The sequence below is a fragment of the Procambarus clarkii genome, chromosome 68 (genome assembly GCF_040958095.1).
Source record: "Procambarus clarkii isolate CNS0578487 chromosome 68, FALCON_Pclarkii_2.0, whole genome shotgun sequence".
NCBI classification, from domain to species: Eukaryota; Metazoa; Arthropoda; class Malacostraca; order Decapoda; family Cambaridae; genus Procambarus; species Procambarus clarkii.
This window is the reverse complement of record NC_091217.1, coordinates 21,748,974-21,768,379: the sequence shown is the minus strand read 5'-3', so window position 1 is coordinate 21,768,379 and position 19,406 is coordinate 21,748,974.

Genomic DNA, 19,406 nt, shown 5'->3' with positions numbered 1-19,406 from the left:
CAGAGAATATTAAGGTGGTCTTTATTGCTGCAAGAGTACAATCTGGTCATCAAACATATTCCAGGAAGATTAAATGTAGTAGTATATGCACTTTCTAGATTGCCAAAACCTGGGGTGACTTAGAGTTGTACTATTGCTCAGAGATGTATATATTCTTGTGTATCTAGTGTTTATTATATATCATTTACTGTTTCTTTGCAATTACTATGAAATCTGTTTGAGGTGTTAATTTTATGTGAAAAAAGAGTGAAATTCCTTTAAGAATTTTTTTTTCTCCATGGAGGAGGTGTTACGAACCTTACCTCCTGTGGAAGTTGGTTTCGGTTGTAAAATGTTGGTGAACACAGGGAGAGTGTATATTAGTATAAATCCCCAGCTGAGATCAGAGAGGCCGCGAGTTATCATTATTACTCCGCCCAGTAAAGTAGTGCCTTCTCAGCTGGAGATCATCAGAAATAATGTGAACTTGAATAGCTTTACTATGTAAGGGAAAAGTGGACTCTATAAAAAAGTATGCATGGGGGAATATAGTAAATAAAATCATTAATGTGTTTGATAGTATATGTAATGAGTAGAGTATTAAGGGGCGATGAGGCAAGAGGTGGACGCCATTTTGACTGAAGGGGGAGGTGTATTGTTGCCGACCCTTCCTGCTTTTTGAGGGGTTTTCTCCAGCCGATCAGTCAGATAAGCCTATCCTTGTCTATATCCAGGGTTGCAAGATTGGGTAGAGTAATATTACAGAAGTTGGAGAGGTTTTATAAGAGTCCAGGTTTCCTAGATACAAAAACATATGTGTCGTTGGATGATAGCGGTTTGTGGCTGGGTGCATGACACCAGGAATGGGACAGTGAGCCGTGGGGTGGTCAGATCCACTTGAGTTTATAATACATAGTGATCTTATGTTGTAAGGAAAACGCCTTGTTAAATGTAATCCTGTGTGACTTGTATGTATAAATTTGTGACTTGTGTACTAGACTGCTTCTCTTACTCCTCATACTCCCTAGACAACCTTGTAAGGACCACCACCACCAAATTTTCACTAGCTCTCTATGACAACAAAAACGTATCACTGCTGATAACATCAGTAAGACCAGGCACGTGATAGTCCACACCACCTGTATCACGGTCCTCACCATACCAGGTCCACACCACCAGCATCATGGTCCTCACCATACCAGGTCCACACCACCAGCACATGGTCCTCACCATACCAGGTCCACACCACCAGCATCACGGTCCTCACCATACCAGGTCCACACCACCTCCAGCATCAAGGTCCTCACCATACCAGGTCCACACCACCAGCATCAAGGTCCTCACCATACCAGGTCCACACCACCACCAGCATAATGGTCCTCACCATACCAGGTCCACACCACCTGTATCACGGTCCTCTCCAGAATGAAATATGCCACATTGCTGGCGTCTCTTTTATTCAACCTCCTCTAAGTATTGAGCCTTCCCAAACCACTTCTGGTCAACATGTCAACAGTGTTCTCACAATAAATGAGGCCTAACAATCGCCGTCTCATATTGCACTTGAGGTCACCTCTGTGACTCACTGCCTCTACTGGAGTTCTGTGTAGCCAAACCTTGCCTTCCTTCATGACCGCTGACTCAGAGTGCTTCCCACCCACTGGCTCCTATCCATTTGCCACTTACATACTCCTCCTCCCGCTCCATCCACTACTTATGCTGCCGGTACGTTGAGAGAATAACTAATGTTTACAAAATAATCTGGATACAACATTGTTGCCAGTAAGTTATGGTCATGGTGCAAGGATGTACTCGCCCAGCAGATATTGTGGGTCTCGCTTCATGCAGGTCGGCATTCAATCCGCGACGGTCCAAGTGGTTGGGCACCATTACTTTCCCCCCCGTCCCATCCCAAATCCTTATCCTGACCCCTTCTTAGCTCTATAAAGTCGTAAGAGCTTGGCGCTTTCCGCTGATAATTAAAAAAAATTGATATTAAAAATGATTTAATTTATTGCAATTTTATTTATGATGTATAATTTATTTAATTATTAATTCTTTCCATAGCTTAGTGGACTGTATGTTTAATTGAGCGGACTGTATGTTTAATTGAGCGGACTGTATGGATTTAAAATCTCCCATAAGTCATATCCCAACACAATTTGGGGGTTAATTAATTATAGTAACTATCAATCGATTGAAAGCAAATTTTTGCTAAGGTTAAAATTAACAAATCCACAATAGCTGTGATGAGGGTTCGAACCTATGTCTGAGAGGATCCCAGACGCGCCTTAATCGACTAGGCCACGACATGGTAAAATAATTGCAACCAGGAGTTCCACTTGGCCTCATCACGCTATTGTGATTTCTGAGTGTAATGAAATAAGGGCGAAGAGGTAGAACAGCTTATTGACTGAGCCCGAGTTCATGGGGGATTTGTGTAAAACCCTGGTTAGTGTCTCGGAGAGACTGCAGGATCCGTGTGAGGCCAGGTGGAACTCCCGGTTGCAATTCTTTTACCATGTCGTGGCCTAGTCGATAAAGGCGCGTCTGGGATCCTCTCAGACGTAGGTTCGAACCCTCATCACGGCCCTTGTGGACTAGTTCATTTGATGCATCACGCTAGTATGATTTCTGTGTGTATTAAGGTTAGTTTATTATTGTACTGGGGTTAGTTTGTACACGAAGGTCTTAGGTGTTTGAAGACTTCAGTGTGGATATCACACGTGACCAGTGTGCCAGGACTAAGCCTCGTGGCTATGGTGTCTGTTCCCTAGTGGCGACAGGTTGCTTTTTTTTTCAGGGATATTCCTGCGCGGGCCCTAAGCCTCTGGCTGGCCCACTAAGTGTTGCTTGTTTCTGTTTTACTTGGGCGGAGTATGAGTATTTATTACTCGTATGGTCGCTTCAGTAAGATTTTGCCATATGTGTTTAACAACTTCTGCTCTGTTGAATCTAAGTTGAAATCTTAATGGGTTTGTAACTGTGCACTGTGTTAGATAATGTTCCAGTGGTCTGTCGGGCATTTGTCCACAGTGATGACATTTCCTCTCATCTTCCGGAACCTGTAAGCCTATTTCCCATGCACATGGGTATCCAAGCCTGATGCGATATAAGTGCACTTCAGTTGCTCTACTGTTCCCTTTCATCAAACTAAGTGGTTCATAGTTGGTTGAATCCTTGTACCAACCCGCAGATCCTGATGTTGCCGCTGCTGTGTTGTGGTCACTGTACATCTTTTGCATTGTTCTGTTTCTAATTACTTTCTTAATGACAGGTTGCTGACGCTTAATTCCCAGGTAACCACAGATCTGCCGAAAGAATACAATCTAACAACTGCAACTTTACTTCCTACACAGATATGGCGCATTTAAATTATTAGTATTAAGAACATTTCTAGATTGTGAGAGGCTCACCCGGTTTTTGGTGTTCGCCCGCCTCATCACCGGTTCCATTTAAATAATATTCTAGGGCCCTACAAAATAATATTAGTTTTTTACACAGCCGGAAACGAGGTACTCCCGTTATTTGAGGTCGCGGCAGCTGAAGAACGTCTAGATGGCTCGGGTTCACGAGCATAAACGTAGCTGCTATTTTTTACTAAATCACGCGAGCAGTGTTCATTCCACAGTGGCCGCCGCCTTCCTTCCCCGGCTCAGTCACGTGATTGGAACTGATTGGAACCGGCTAAATTTTGCCCATTTTTGGACGAAGGAAGGGCGGCGTTAATTTTACTGGTAAATTTATTTGATCCAGTTACAGGGAACAGTTTGTTATTAATTTTAACACTGAACTGGAAGTTTTTAGTGATTATTAATATTTTATTAACATATTTTGTTGTGACGAGTGATATATATCTCACGTTTAAAGGAAAATTCCACTATAATCTCGTTTTCTTTGAATGAGTTATTAAATTAATTTGTGTTAGTATTGGTTAATAGGTTAGTACAAGAACCGCAGCGCAATTATCTGCATATTGTAACTAGGTTTATAGAGGTAGGTCGTTTTTTTCTCGACAGGTATGGATGGTCCTGATGCAAAATGTACTCACCAGGCAGGTATAGATGGTCATGATGCAAGGATGTACTCAGAGGCAGGTTTGGATGGTCATGTGCAAGGATGTACTCACAAAGCAGGCTGGGATGGTCATGGTGCAAGGATGTACTCACAAGGCAAGTTTGGTTGATCATTATGCAAGGATGTACTCGCCAGGCAGGTTTGGATGGTCATTATGCAAAGATGTACTCGCCAGGCAGGTTTGGACGATCATTATGCAAGGAGGTACTCGCCAGGAAGGTATGGATGGTCATAGTACAAAGTGGAACTTGATAGGAAGGTTTAAATGGTTCCAGCAAGAAATGAGAAATAAAGACTTAAATAAAATGCATACGTTATTGCATGGCAATAACTTAAGCATTTGGATTTTATATACAAATTTGATTTTAATTGCAATATTTTATCTCTTTTCTATTACAGTGAAGAACATTGCTACGAGCAAGAGCAGTATCTGACGAAGACAGTAGCTGTAGCAAGATCAGCAGCCAAAAGAGTGCCTGAGAACAGCAGCAGAATCAGAGGAAGAAGCTGCACACCCATAAGTACTCTACAGCAGCAGCAGTTGTGACGAGAGCCAATGATGAGTCAACACCACAATGGCCACAGAAAATCACACAACAAGAAAGTCAAGAATAACAGGGTGAGGAAGAGGCAGAGTTTGGAGACGACGTCTGCTGTGTTACGGCTGTTTATTGTGATGACTGCTACGGCCTACCTGTTTCCAGCTAATCTGTCCTCAGCTTATCGAACTGGTAAAGATATGTATTATCATGCTATGAATGAGGCTGTTCTCCAAAATTTTAAATAGCAAAGGTTCATTAACACAGGCGAATTTGCACACCAGAGGAGAACAGATTACCTACAAAAGCACATGTAGTATGCAAATGGTATGCAAATGTTCAAGTATGCCAATGGAGACTATGATTAATTAGATAAACAGTTAGTATATGCAAATTGACCAGTAGGCATATAATGTGATGAATTTACACGGGAAATTAAATGTTTTAGTTAATTGTTATTTATGTTGATCAGCAATTTTAAAAATGCAGGTATGGATGGTCATGGGGCAAGGATGTATTCGCCAGGAAGTTATGAATGGTCATGGTACAAGTAGGATACTCGCCTGGAAGGTTTGGATGGTCATGGTACAAGTAGGGTAATCGTCTGGAAGGTTTGGATGGTCATGGTACAAGTAGGGTACTTGTCTGGAAGGTTTGGATGGTCATGGTACAAGTAGGGTAATCGTCTGGAAGGTTTGGATGGTCATGGTACAAGTAGGGTACTTGCCTGGAAGGTTTGGATGGTCATGGTACAAGTAGGGTAATCGTCTGGAAGGTTTGGATGGTCATGGTACAAGTAAGGTACTTGTCTGGAAGGTTTGGATGGTCATGGTACAAGTAGGGTAATCGTCTGGAAGGTTTGGATGGTAATGGTACAAGTAGGGTACTCGCCAGGGAGGTATGGATGGTAATAGAACAAGGAGGTACTCACCAGGAACTTCAAGTTAGTACCTAATTTGGAATAACATACAAACCATGCTATATGTCTATGTAATAATATATGAAGAAACTAGACTAATGTTTTGATTTACAGCATGCATTAGGTTGTAGTTTTCTTATGAATTACAGACATTGGTGTGATAGATCATATGCAGTTTGTAAGCATAGTTACCATACATTATTAGATATAAAGTAACTGAACAGAGGTACCCTATGTCAGAGAGCTTACACATGGTTGATAGAAGAAGCAAATTGCCATTTTGACTTAGTAAATTTCAGAGAGTGCACAGGAGTGAACAAAATATATACTTTTTTGTTATAGCAGCTAGAAGGTCGCAATTGGATGTCTTTGGAAAGCAGACACTCTCAGCTTCCCAGAAAACTCACGATAGTCGTTGTAGCATTTCTGGATAAATAGTTACAGAATTAGCATAAATTTTAGTTCTGGCTGCCCAGATACAGGGATGGAAGCCAGGCACTGTGAGCTATGTGTCTCAACGGTTTTCCCCTAGCCCTCGTGTAAGCGTCACCGGCAGGGAATTCTCATTGGTCGCGGCACCATGGGACTCTAGGATGCTGGCACCTGATTGGCCGTCTCAAAAGATTAGGGGACCACCGCCGGTTCCATTCCAGCCCTCGGCACCTCATTCTGAAGCGCGTTGCTGTGCTGTGTAGACGTTATATCCTGTTTCGGCCAAAAACCGGGTATTTCTCCTGTCTACAGCATAGTTCAGCAAGCTCAAGTATATCTACTCCGTCTAAGCATTATTGTCAAATCGGGTAACTGCTGGGCGCAGGTTACTGGATTTCGAGTAATATATATATTACTAGAAAGATACAAGGAAGTACACTCTGCGCCACACGTGATCGCTGCAGAAACAACAGGACTGTAGCCAGTTGTATCGTTGATCATCAGCGAAAGTAAAGGCGATCCGTCACCATATTGCTAAGTAAACTGTGTACAGGGAATCTAGAAATACGGTTCCAAGTGTTTGAGTTAAAATTCTGAGTGATTTAATGCGAAAATTGGGGATTGTGTGGACTGTTTATATCGTTCATTGTGCTGCCCACCTCGTGTGCTTATCACGTGGTGGCCATCTTCGTCCCATCAGCATGTTATCAGTGTGCCTTCAGCAAAGTACACTAGTGCAATTCTCACCAGCGTGCACCCAAACACACCCCTGTCTTCTCCAGTATCCTGGGAGACAGGCGATTGTAGCCCATGTGGTCCCAGTGGCTGGCTACCTCATCCGCCCGCGCGCCACTTCCACCCCACCTCACTGTACCATCACCCGTGTAGCCTCCTGTGCACTCTAACCCAGACTGCCTCTGTGGTGTATGATCTTCAATCAACAGCGGGGTCATAGTGAGTGTGATTGTAGTGTGGATTGGGGAAGATACCGGTAATGAATTCAAAGTGAGTACTCAAACTATGTATATTTTGTATCATTCGTCTAACATGCATTAATTCCTTGTGCTGAATCAAGTCAGCCGACCGGTGTGCCGTTCTTCATAATCCCGATACGGGGAGAAGTTCAATTACCGAGGAAGCACGATAGGTAAAGGCCTATTACAGCTAATCTGTGTGATAACTGTAACTTGACCCTAGTATGATTGTTATCTTACACTTTGTTACACATTTAGTATTTGTGTGGTTTATGTTAATTGTGTTGAGGTTTAGTGTGGTTTAATTATACCATCACCTTGTTTGTGTTCAACCATTTCCGTGTTGTCTTAATTTTCTTTCCTTCGAGAAGACAAGCAGAGATAAAAGTAAGTCTGTTTGGAGTTGCGTGGTCCACCACCGGCCAGGTCGGACGCTCCTGAGGTCTCTCCGCTCCTGGCTAGTGTTTACGTTGGCTGATTGCTGGTTTGCCACTGGCAGGGTGACGTTTGACTTAGCCATGGGGACTTCTCGCCCTCCAGTGAAGAGGACATTATCGGCTGGTCTAGCATTTACGGTGCCGGTGGACCATCCGTTGGTTGGTGTCGCCCTTGTGGACGTGCTACATGTGCAGCTGTCGGACCTGGTGGGCATCCAGCTGCTTCAGGGCAACCGTACTGTGGTAAAGTTCCGCCTCCAGGCTGCCTTTCAGGCGTTTCTCAAGCGATGTAAGGGGCGTGTTTACCCTCTCCCTGATACTGCTGGTTCTGTTAAGGTGGTGAATCTTAGTGTCACCTTGACGTCTGTGGCGGTGCATGGTGCCCCCTTCGAATTTCAGAACGACTTTTTAACCTCCTGTTTTGAATGATTTGAGACAGTGTTAAGTATTCGTTGGAACAAGGTCCTTGCCGAGCACTGTGTTGGTATACTTGACGGCTCCCGCACCCTGACGATGTCACTGAAGGGTAGTGTACCGTCGTCGATGTCCGTGTTGGGTTACACGCTCCGCTGCCAGTACCGGGGTCAACCGCGCACCTGTTATCGGTGTGGTCACGAGGGTCATCTGGCTGCAACGTGGGAGTGACTGGTCGGGTGCATGTTTTTCGTGCGGAGGATTTTCCGCCCCTATTGCGTTTGGACGGTTCTGAGGACGGAGTGGGTGCTGTGTCTGAGGTGCCTAATTGCCTGTCTGCTGCTCCGCCTGTTGAGGCGAGTTCTCGGCCTGTGCGACACGTCTGGTGACTGCTGTGGCCCCTGGGGTTGTTGACCCGGTGTGTGTGGGTGTTGGGCCGTCGTCTGCACTGAATGTAGCGCGGGATGTCCCGGTGGAGATTCATGTCCCACCCCCGCCTGTGGATGTGGTGCTGGCTCCCAGGGATGCGGGTTCTGCTGTTTTGGAGGGGTGCTTCGGCAGGGGGAGGTGCCTGCCGTGCCTGTGTGTGTTGGCGACTAAAGTTCTGCTCTTTCCATCCCTTTGCAGAAGCGTGCGCGTCGGTGTTCTGAGGCTGTTTCCCTGGATGATGTGGACAGTGTGGGTGATGTGAACTCTTCTGATGGTGCGGGTGTGGCCTGTGTGGATGTGCAGATGGTGGCTGTGCCTGCAGAGGGGCCTGCTGGGAGTAATGTGTTGCGGCCTGTCTCAAAGCGTTCGCGGTGGGCTCGGAGTGTGTCTCCTCTTCGTGGTGTTCCTTGGGAGTTGGTGGGGGAGTATGGTGCTCTGGCGTCCCCCGCCGTGGATGATGGTGCTGTGAGGAGCTCCGAAGTTGGTACCTGTGCCCCCCCACCTCCTGCGTCTCCTGCTGTTGGATCCCCGCAGTGGGGGGTTGCCCCTGATGATCAGGACCTCATCCTGGTGCTGTGGAAAGATATGTACCGGGGGGCCTCGGCTCCTGTGCCCAATGGTGGGGTCGATGCCGCGCCTGCATCCCCTGCAGTTCCCCCTCTTTCGTTGCACTGGTCTGGGGGAAGCCTAATTCCGACTGATGGGGTCGTGCCCTGTGAGGGTCCGGTGTTAGGACCTTATCGGGATGCCCGGGTGCTTCCGATCCCGTGGTGCTCGTCCACTGTCTGGGTGTCGCGGGTGAAGGAGTTTGTCTATCGGGTGCCGGATAAGATGTCTCAGCCGAGGGCAATGCCTGGTGGCCGGGTGACCCCTGACACGTGGGTGATTTGGGATGCGTACTACTTGCCCTTTCCGATATACAAGTTTCTGGAGAAATATTAGTTGACGTCTTGTGCACACCGCTACGCCGTGCCTGGATCAGCTCCCGCCGTGAACTCGTCACCCCACCCTACAGTGCGGGAGTCTCCCTCTCACATCCGCCTCTGTTTTCGTCGCCACTCCTCTCTCTACAGCCCAACATATCTAACACTTTTGATTTTCTTCTACTAAACGTTAATGCGTCTCCCTACATTTGTCCTGATGCAGTCATCGGGAGGGTAAACCCTTCATGCAAACTGCATCTATTCTCAAGAAGAAGAAGTCTGTTTGCTTTATTGAAGGGGGTTTCTCCCCGGAATTATGAGAGTTGTTGTAGGGTATTCATAATTTATTATCCTGATACATGTGAAAGGTGCTGCACCTAGGCCAAGTTTCAGCATCTCAGCCTAAATAGAGAAGGAGAAAAAAAAAATAAAAAAAATAAAAAATTTTCAACAATGATCAATTGCTTTCACAGCCCACAATTGTGAACCAAAATCATTTCTACGACACTCGCTATGACCTTACTATATAATAAAGATTTGGTAGTATGATCTTTATCCCAGATGTATTTAGTGCAATAATACAGATTTTTAAATGTTTCCCAAAAACGTATGCAACAAAATGAAGTGTATCATTATTTATAAAATCAATAAATCTACGTAGATAAGAAAAACTACATGTGTTTGTAGAGGCATAAACTCTACATATAATGTGCAAGTTTCATGTAAATTGAATAATAAATAAAGGATGTGAAGGCAGATCTAGTTGTAAAAGTTGGAGTTGCGTAGCGAGCGCGACAAGTTACTATACTCGCGGTCACCCGTGACTACATGATTTACGCATTGCGGCCAGCTCGTATGGAGAGCTCGCATGCATCTAACTTTCAATGCTTTTCTCTTGTTCGTTTGGTAAGTCATATTGCAGTACAAATAGAAAAAATAGCATGTTCTGGGAGATATTGTGAGAGCGCGTCAGCATGCATCCTCTCTCCAGGAGAGACACACAGTCACTGAGGAGCCCGAGCCAGTACAACCCTCTCTGTCACACGATGCTGTTGCCATTGAGTGAGTTTATATTCATTTTATGCATAACATGTTATTTTCAACGCTACTACGAAAAATAAGACATCTACAACGTAAGATACAATACCCCGCGGCGCACTCACGCTGCGAAGACCAGATTCACGAAAGTTGCAGCGGGAAATTTGACTCTAATTACGTTATTTTTCAAGATATCATTAAACGGTTTGGACCACAGTGTTCCCAGAACGTTGTAGTATTTTTCGTAATTTTTCGTAAATATTCCATTTTTCATCGGATTTTCGGGTACCATGGCCCATGAAATTGTATTATCATTGATTTTATAACATTTGGTGTGACGGTTGTGAGTGTTGTTCAGTGCTTGGGTTAAGCACTGTATTTTGCTACTGTAAATGTTTTGGTCTACCTGACCCCGTGTTGTTTTGATTTGTATTAATTTATTGTGAAGTCAGTGTCATTGAATTAATGTAATTAATTACCATCTTTAGTAGTGAGAGGTGATTAGCAATCGTGTTTACTAATCAGTGGTTGTCAAGCGGTCTCAGTGATCGACTAGTGTTAACGTAAATTCTTCGTGAGGTAAGTTTGACTGTCAAGTTTGACAGGACCTTGAACAGTTACTCAGAGATTGCTAATTACCCGGAAGTGTTGATTGACTTCGTTGAGTCAGGTTTAGTTGCTTGGCTGCCTGTGCTGACAGAGTGTATTTAACGTAGTTTACCTTGCTTTGGTTTGACTGACCTGGAGACAAATTAACGTAATTGGTTTTACTAAGTAACGTAAATGTGTTGTAACTTGTTTGATTGAAATTGATCAGATCAATTATCATCTGTCTGTTAATGTGTTGTAACGTAATTGATTGCTTTGACTACCGTCCTGAGAGACGAGCCTTAATGTAATTAACTGAGTGTTGCATGGAAGACTCTGTGACAGGTCTGTCTGTTGTGGTTTTTATTGTTTTTCTGCAGTCGTCACGAACTGCTACTTGCATCTGAGTGGTCGCCCACTGTTTCATTGTAATTAATATTAGAACTGTGAGCGGTCTGTATCAGAAGTGCATTTATTCCAGCTTGTCTAGTGTTGACAGCACCACTACGGACTTTAACATAACGCTAAGTTATTCTTACCTTCTATTATTATTATTAGGTTTTATGAATAAATTGTTAGTGTTGGAACTACAAGTGTCTTTCCGTCACACCTTCTAAGATCCTTGTCACCATCTATGTTATGTATGGGTGACTTTAATGCTCGTCACACTGCTCTTGGTGATGTTCAGTGTAACAATAATGGAAGGGTCTTCTTGAAATACCTTACTGATCATAATATTACTGTGTATGATACTGATAAACAGACCCATTTATTGGGGGGTAGGCTGGATTATGTGATTGGGTACAGCCTAGCAGATAATAACGTCAACGTTAAGCTCATCCCAGAACTAGTAAGTGATAATTTTGCAAAATATATTGTGAATACAATGTAGCGGATATTAGGTCCAATCCTCATCCTAGGGTTAAAATTAACATTCCAGACAATCTTAAACCGCACTTAAAGGCTTATATACACAAGTGGTACACTGGGTATGCACCTGTATCAGTGGACCACTTTTACAATGATCTTTTCAGTATCATTACCAGTTATTATGATACCTGGGTTAAATCAAGGAAAAAAAAGAGCACTCGTTCTTCCTCATGGACAGAGGATCCTATTATTATTGCAGAGCGAGCTGAAGTGCTTCAGCTTGCTGAAGGTTATAAAAGAGACAAAACGGCTGACAATTTACTAGCATTCCTTAATGCCAACAGAGATTTTCGCGAGCTTAAGGGTCAAGTTAAGAACACATATTGGGAACAATTCCTACAAGGTATCAATAGAACCACAACATTATCGGAAATGTGGAACAAAATTAAAAACATTACCAAACTTTCAACCCCAGTTCAGCTTTATCATACTCCTGCAGAATATGCTGACATGCTCTTTGCTCAATGGTCTAGTGTCTCACAAATTTCTTCCTTACCCCCAGATATACAGCAGCATTTAAATAAAACCAACATTAACAGAAACTTTAATATTGAAATAGCACGCTCCTCACCAGATTTAACAGATCAGTTTGCTATAACCCCCTTTGAATTGACATCAGCATTAGGGAAACCTAAACAAACTGCCCCTGGTGAGGATGGTATAACTTATAACATCTTGAGCTTACTGAATGATGTCCCTAGCCACCCTCTTCTTGACCTCAATCAAATGAGTCTCTCGCAAGGTATCTTGCCAAAGAAATAGACACAAAGTCTCATAGTACCAATTCCTAAACCTAACTCTCAAAGATTCAGACCCATTTCCCTTACATCTTGTATGTGTAAAGTCTTGGAGAGAATTGTTCTCAAGCGTGTCATATTCCAGGTCAAAGAAAAACTGGCCCCAAACCTATATGGGTTTATGCCCAAGTGTAGCACACAAACATGCTTTGCTGAATAGTTTGTAAACTCCCAGGATGGGAAACAAGCAGCCTTTATTGACCTAAAGTCAGCTTTCGATGTATTATTTCGAATGGCGAAATAATATTTGCGTAACTTATTGAATTTGGAATCAAAGGTAATCTTCTGAGTTGGATAAAGAGCTACCTATCCAACAGGCGTGCTAGTGTAATATTTAAAGGAGTTAAAAGTACAAGAACAGATGCATTCGAACTAGGCACACCTCAAGGTGGTGTCCTATGCCCTATGCTCTTTAATATACTTATGCACAAACTTATCCATGATATACCTGTACAACCTACTGAAACAGTTATATGTTATGCTGATAATATTTGTATTATGGCACACAGTAAACCAAGGCTACAAGTGTTACTTGATGCATTCTCCAAGAAAGTAGTAGAATGTGGCCTCACAATCTCTATTGATAAAACGAGGGTTCTTATTCCTCATTCTCTTCATGTTAACTATACTATTAATGGAGTGCCCGTGGAGACGTGCGAGTCTTATAAATATCGTGGAGTCGAGGTTAATGATACAAATCTCATCAGCAACCTGCGCAAAAAACTTGTTGAACGTCTTAAACCTCTCAAAACTCTTGTTGGCAAAGGATTTGGCGTTAACATAAAATATGCTCGTAGTGTTTATATTGCCTTTATACGATCTGTTGTTGATTATTATGCCTTGCATCTTTTAATTTTTCTCTTAAACAATTATAAGGCTTAAATGTAGTACAGAATGATGCCATGCGCATCATCCTGGGATGTCCTAGAACTGTCAGAATTGTTAACATGAGAAAGGAACTAAAATTACCTTCCATTTACGAAAGAATGGTTCTACTTATCACAATGTTTTGCGCCAAAACATTGAAAAATAATGGTCCCCTCAATTCTATTCAAATTAAATTGAGATCCATTTTAAACAATTCTGACTGTTCCCTCAATCTGCCGCAAAATGCTCCTTACAGTGTGTGGCTCAGTTGTTGTGCCTATAATCTTCTGAAACTGAATGTGTCTCTTAATATTGATAAAACTGTTCACTATATTCGCCCTTGGAAAGATGTACAGGTCTCTTTGCATTATACCCCCATCAGTGTAAAACAAATGTATAACACTGAAACTATGAGATGTATAACATTAGAAGCTATTGACCATAAATCTTCAATATCTCAAACCAACTGAATCTTACGCCTTTACTGATGGCTCTGTGCAGTTAGGCACTGGTAGAACAGGTTGTGCATGTGCAGTGTATAAAGAGTATGAAATGATCATGTCTAGTACACAGAGATTGAACAACTGGGCAAGCACGACACAGACTGAGCTATTGGGTATTTATCTAGCCACTGAATACCTTAAGCGCAATGGTGGTGGAATAATATTCATTGACTCTAAAAGTGCTCTGCAGTCCTTAAATAACCCATCACAATGTGTGTCTGAAGTAGCTTGTAATATTAAGTGGAATGTAATTTTTGCCAATGATAATAACTATTGTATAAAATTTGTGTGGATCCCATCCCATGTTGGAGTTGGAAAACATGACTTTGTAGATCGATTGGCCAATGAGGCTTGCAGGAGAGAAAACACTGATTATGACTTTAGACTATCTAATGCAATTATTAGAAACATTCAAATTAAAGAAATTAATTCAGATTTAGAAGAACTAAGAAATGCCCAGAGACCTGAAAGCTGCAGTATTTAAAGCTATGACAAGTTTTGTAATAACAGGTATTTGTAGGTCAGCACAGTAACCGGACCAGGCAATGTGATGTAGTCATTGCGCGAATTCGCCTTGGCTATGGACACATCTGGCAGTTTAGTGAAGCTGAGCCACTACCAGAATATTCAGATTGTAAACTCTGTGATAAACCTCTAATGCATTCACTAGAACACTATATTGTTGAATGTGAAACCATAAAAGATTTTAGACCTCCTGGCCTCTTGTACCACCAACTGTGTAACTATTTCATTGACTCAGTGTTCTGGACGACATCCTAACAATTTATCCAAAATTTGCTTGTCCATTTTAAAGAATGAAGAACAATTTTATTGATATTATTTTTAAGCTTCGTCACTTATGAACCATCCCTGCCCTTGTGTGGCAGTGCACAATAGAAAGTTGTTTTCACATATTCATACATTAAAACATTGATTGTAACCATGATATATATATATATATATATATATATATATATATATATATATATATATATATATATATATATATATATATATGTGCCAGTTTAGACCTATTGTCTTGTGTATGATCCTCTGTCCTGCGTGACAGTGAATACCAGCATTATCCTCACTTTAATAGGACTTAATTAAAATCCTCAGAGTAGGCAAAATTGTAATTAATTTTGTCAATAAAGATGTTAATAATAATAATAATAACCATTTATTAACTCTGCCTTACACTTGAAAGTGACTCCTTGTGTTGCTCTGGATATTTGGATGCGAGTTAATTTCATAGCCACACACACCAAAGAAATCATTTGGTATGAATCACCTATGAGCTACTCTCACAACTGCCTTCAGTAGTTACGGAAGCTCCACGACTCAGTGGATTAAGAGTGCCAAGGATCTGAACAGGTGGCTCTATGCCACTTGTTCAGTCTTAAAGTAATAAACTATCATTACAGAACTTGGTTGTTGCTAGTGCAGTTCTTTCTGAATGAGGTCACTTGTATTAGTGCCTTCCCTCACAGGACGACAATCTCACACCATATGTCCATATAGCTTTAATTTAATGGTCGCCAGAGACATGTCAATAAATTTCAGACATCAGCTGGAGGTGCAATTTTGCTACATTTCGAGCTGTAGTTTAAAGTGACGGATGAATATTACTGATTTCAGACATATTTTACTTTGTAACGGGGTTTTCGAGAGTGGAAATATAATATATACCTGAAGATGTTTCATTGTTAATAGATATACATAATATATGTTATGTTACCTATTATTTTTAGCTAAACGTCTATGTTTAATTATATTTGGCAACACCGAGTGAAAAAGCCAGCAGCTTGACTGCCTCCCAGAGCTAAAAAGTCAGTTGGTCTATAGATGTAGTAGACACGCTGGAGTCGGTCGGCCAAGCGGACAGCACACTGGGCATGTGATCCTGTGGTCCTGGGTCTGATCCCAGGCGCCGGCGAGAAACAATGGGCAGAGTTTCTTTCACCCTATGCTCCTGTTACCTAGCAGTAAAATAGGTACTTGGGTGTTAGTCAGTTATCACGGGCTGCTTCCTGGGGGTGGAGGCCTGGTCGAGGACCGGGCCGCGGGGACACTAAAGCCCCGAAATCATTTCAAGATAATCTCAAGAAGATAAGACACTGAAGATGTACTGCTTGGCAACTAATCCAACAATTAAGTAGTCTTTTTACCTGAAAGTTAAATGATTGTATTAGGGCTAGGTATTCAATAAGTGGGTTATAATATAAGATGAAAATATTTCCACTGTTTTCTATAAAGTAATAGAAATTGCATTTTAAATATAAATCTGTGAAACTGCATGTGACAAAAATCTTATAAACTCTCTTTAGAAGTTTCTAAGGAGGAAAGTTTCTCCACATGGCAGGGACAAATAATAACTAGAGTAAGCTTTACCATTATATACTATCAACACTATACAATATCTTGAAATAGGATATTTAAATGCCAGAACGATAGCCTAGTTAATCAACTAAATTCAACAACTGAATCACGACAGAGACGATTTGTATTATATGAATTGGTAAACAGTGTTATCTTTCCACATTTGACATAATTCAATGTTGCACAATAATCACAATAATGTACATATTAATTCATCATCACACTATAAAGAATGATGTTATCAAGATAATTATTAATACGTCTGAGCACAGGTAAAAGTGTAAACATAGAAAATGTTAAGAATACAATTTATTGTATCAGTAACGAAGTGGTGAACAGTGAGCAACCTGTTTTCCTGAATAGTACACCGTATTTTAACATGTAAATTCCCTTAGGCCAAAATATGAAGTACTATAAATCGTTGCGGTTTGCAAAATTTTCGTGATCTGTTTTCTGTTAATGGGTCCTCGTGTACGTTACTTTCAGGCAATTTAGTACATCAGTTTAGTACATTGGGAATGTTTGGGAGAACGGGCTGGAGCCGCTAGCAGACTTTATCTCCATCATATGGCTGCTTATATCCCTATTATTGGGTCGGTATATGAGGGATTGACTGAATACCTTGCCTCTCTTCCTAATATCAACTTAATATACTCATATAACTACAATGCTCTCCACTTGACAATTGATAATCATTACCAAATATTGGCACAAACAGTCCTATTTGCCTGACTAAGTCTTGAAGTTTGAGTTTATGACCTCACAGGACCCCTTAAGTTCAACTTACTCTAACCTGCAGTCCAACGTCACACCCGTTGTCAGATGAGTATAACATTATACATGTTATATCTGGATCCATTTATTCATGTATAATTATATAATCTTACTCAAAGGCTGCCTACATAGCATAACATCAACTAAACACTGGTAGTGTTCCGTTCACACTTGTATGTCTATATAACTTCATTGTGCAATTAGCACAGACCTTAATTAATCTAAAATTCAAATCCAGTGTGCTGATGAAAATTCCCTGTTATATGATAACAGTTAAATAAATTCCCTGTTATATGATAACAGTTAAATAAATTCCCTGTTATATGATAACAGTTAAATAAATTCCCTGTTATATGATAACAGTTAAATAAATTCCCTGTTATATGATAACAGTTAAATAAATTCCCTGTTATATGATAACAGTTAAATAAATTCCCTGTTATATGATAACAGTTAAATAAATTCCCTGTTATATGATAACAGTTAAATAAATTCCCTGTAATATGATAAAAATTCCATGATAACGTTAAGCAATAAAATCACTTGTCGGTCCCCATACAGGAATGTATAGTCTTCAACACAATAATGCGTGTAGCCTCTTCACTTTCAAACTATGAATTAGTTTATTGGACTAATCACCCTAAAAAAATAACGTAGAGACTTGGGAGTATTGAGCATTTTGTTTGAAAGTCTCTCCGTGGTGTAGTGGTAAGACACTCACCGGGCATTCTGCGAGAGCTTTGTCATGGGTTCGTATCCTGGCCGGGGAGGATTTACTGGGCGCAAATCCTTAACTGTAGCCTCTGTTTAACTCAACAGTAAAATGGGTACGTGATTGTAAAAAGAATCTTCGTGGGGGGCGTATTCCAGGGACCATAGGATTAAGAACTTGCCCGAAACGCTAAGCGTACTAGTGGCTGTACAAGAATGTAACAACTGTTGTATATATCTAAAAAAAAAAAAATGTCCATTTACATGATGCAGATGAGCTACGTAAAATTTATCCTTTAGTCCCATTTTACATTCATACAATTGTGATTTAAAATAAATAATTTTTCCCATTTAATTCTTGATCCTTCGAAAACAGATGTACTGTATCTATTCACTTACAAAAACAATCACTCGTTTTGGAATTAACTGGTCCTAATATTAGCCTTTGTAAGGTTCACCCGCTCTGACCCCTCTCCTCAAGCCCTCACTCAAACTCTTGTGGGAAGACGACCGCTTTATCTGCACTTGAAGGGAAGTATTAGGGCAGCCGCCTAACTCCGGTACAATTTTTAGCCAACGGCCTATGTCAGGTATACACAATGTTGCTGGCTATGACCTGCTGTTATCTGCCGCTCCATACAGGTATCAGTGTCCCCTACCGAATCTCCTCTTGCTCCCACTATCATTTTTCAGCCCGTTCTCAGGGTCCTGTATTTCTGAAAATACCGCTTATAGTGCTCAATCTGCTTTGTTTAACACTTCCTCTGTGGTATACTCAAGGGTCGGGCACAACCAGGGCGCCCCTTAGGGTTACTGACCCTCTTAACCACAAAGCTGCCGCCTCTCAGCCCACCTCCAAGCTTTCCTAACCTGCCTGCCTACGTTCCAGCTTGCCGGCCTGCTATCCCGGTGGCCTGCCTACCATCATGCCTGTCCTCCGGCCTGCCTACCATCCTGTCGGCTTACTTGCCATCCTACCAGCCTGCCTGTCATCCTGTCAGCCTTCCTGCCATTCAGCCTTCATGCCTGTTACCTACCATCCTGCTGGCCTGTCTGCCGGCCTGCCTATCGTTTTGCCAGCCAGCTCGCATTCCTGCCAGCCTGACTGCCATCCTGCCGGCCTGCCTACCATCCTGCCCGTCTGCGTACCATTCTGCCACTCTACCTGCCAGCCTGCCGGTTTGCCTGTCATCCCTCTGGTCTTCCTGCCATCCTCCCTGCAGTTCTAATTGCCTGAAATCCTTCCTGCCAGACTATCTACTCGCCTGTCTACCGTCCAGACATCCTATCTCCCAGCCTTCCTCCCATCCTGCATCCCAGTCTGTCTACCATCCTGCTAATCAGCCATCCCGCCAGCCTGCCTGCCATCCTATAAACCTGTTTGCCGTCCTGCACGAATATAGCATACAGGGTGCCTGATATTCTACCAATCAACCAGCCAGCCTGCTTTCCAGCCAATCAACCAGCCTGCCTGCTTTCCTGTCAACCTGTCTGCCGGCCTACTTGAGAGCCTGCCAGCACTTCTCTCTCCCTCCCTACCTTTTTGCCTGCCTTTTTGCCTGCCTTTTTGCCTACCTCCCTTCCTGCCAGCTTGCCTTCCTGATTTCCAACCAGGAAGATAGGAACTACCTTACTGTCAGTAATTTAGTTGCTAACTACTAACTAACTTAATATAATAAAGCAGGCAATAACTACC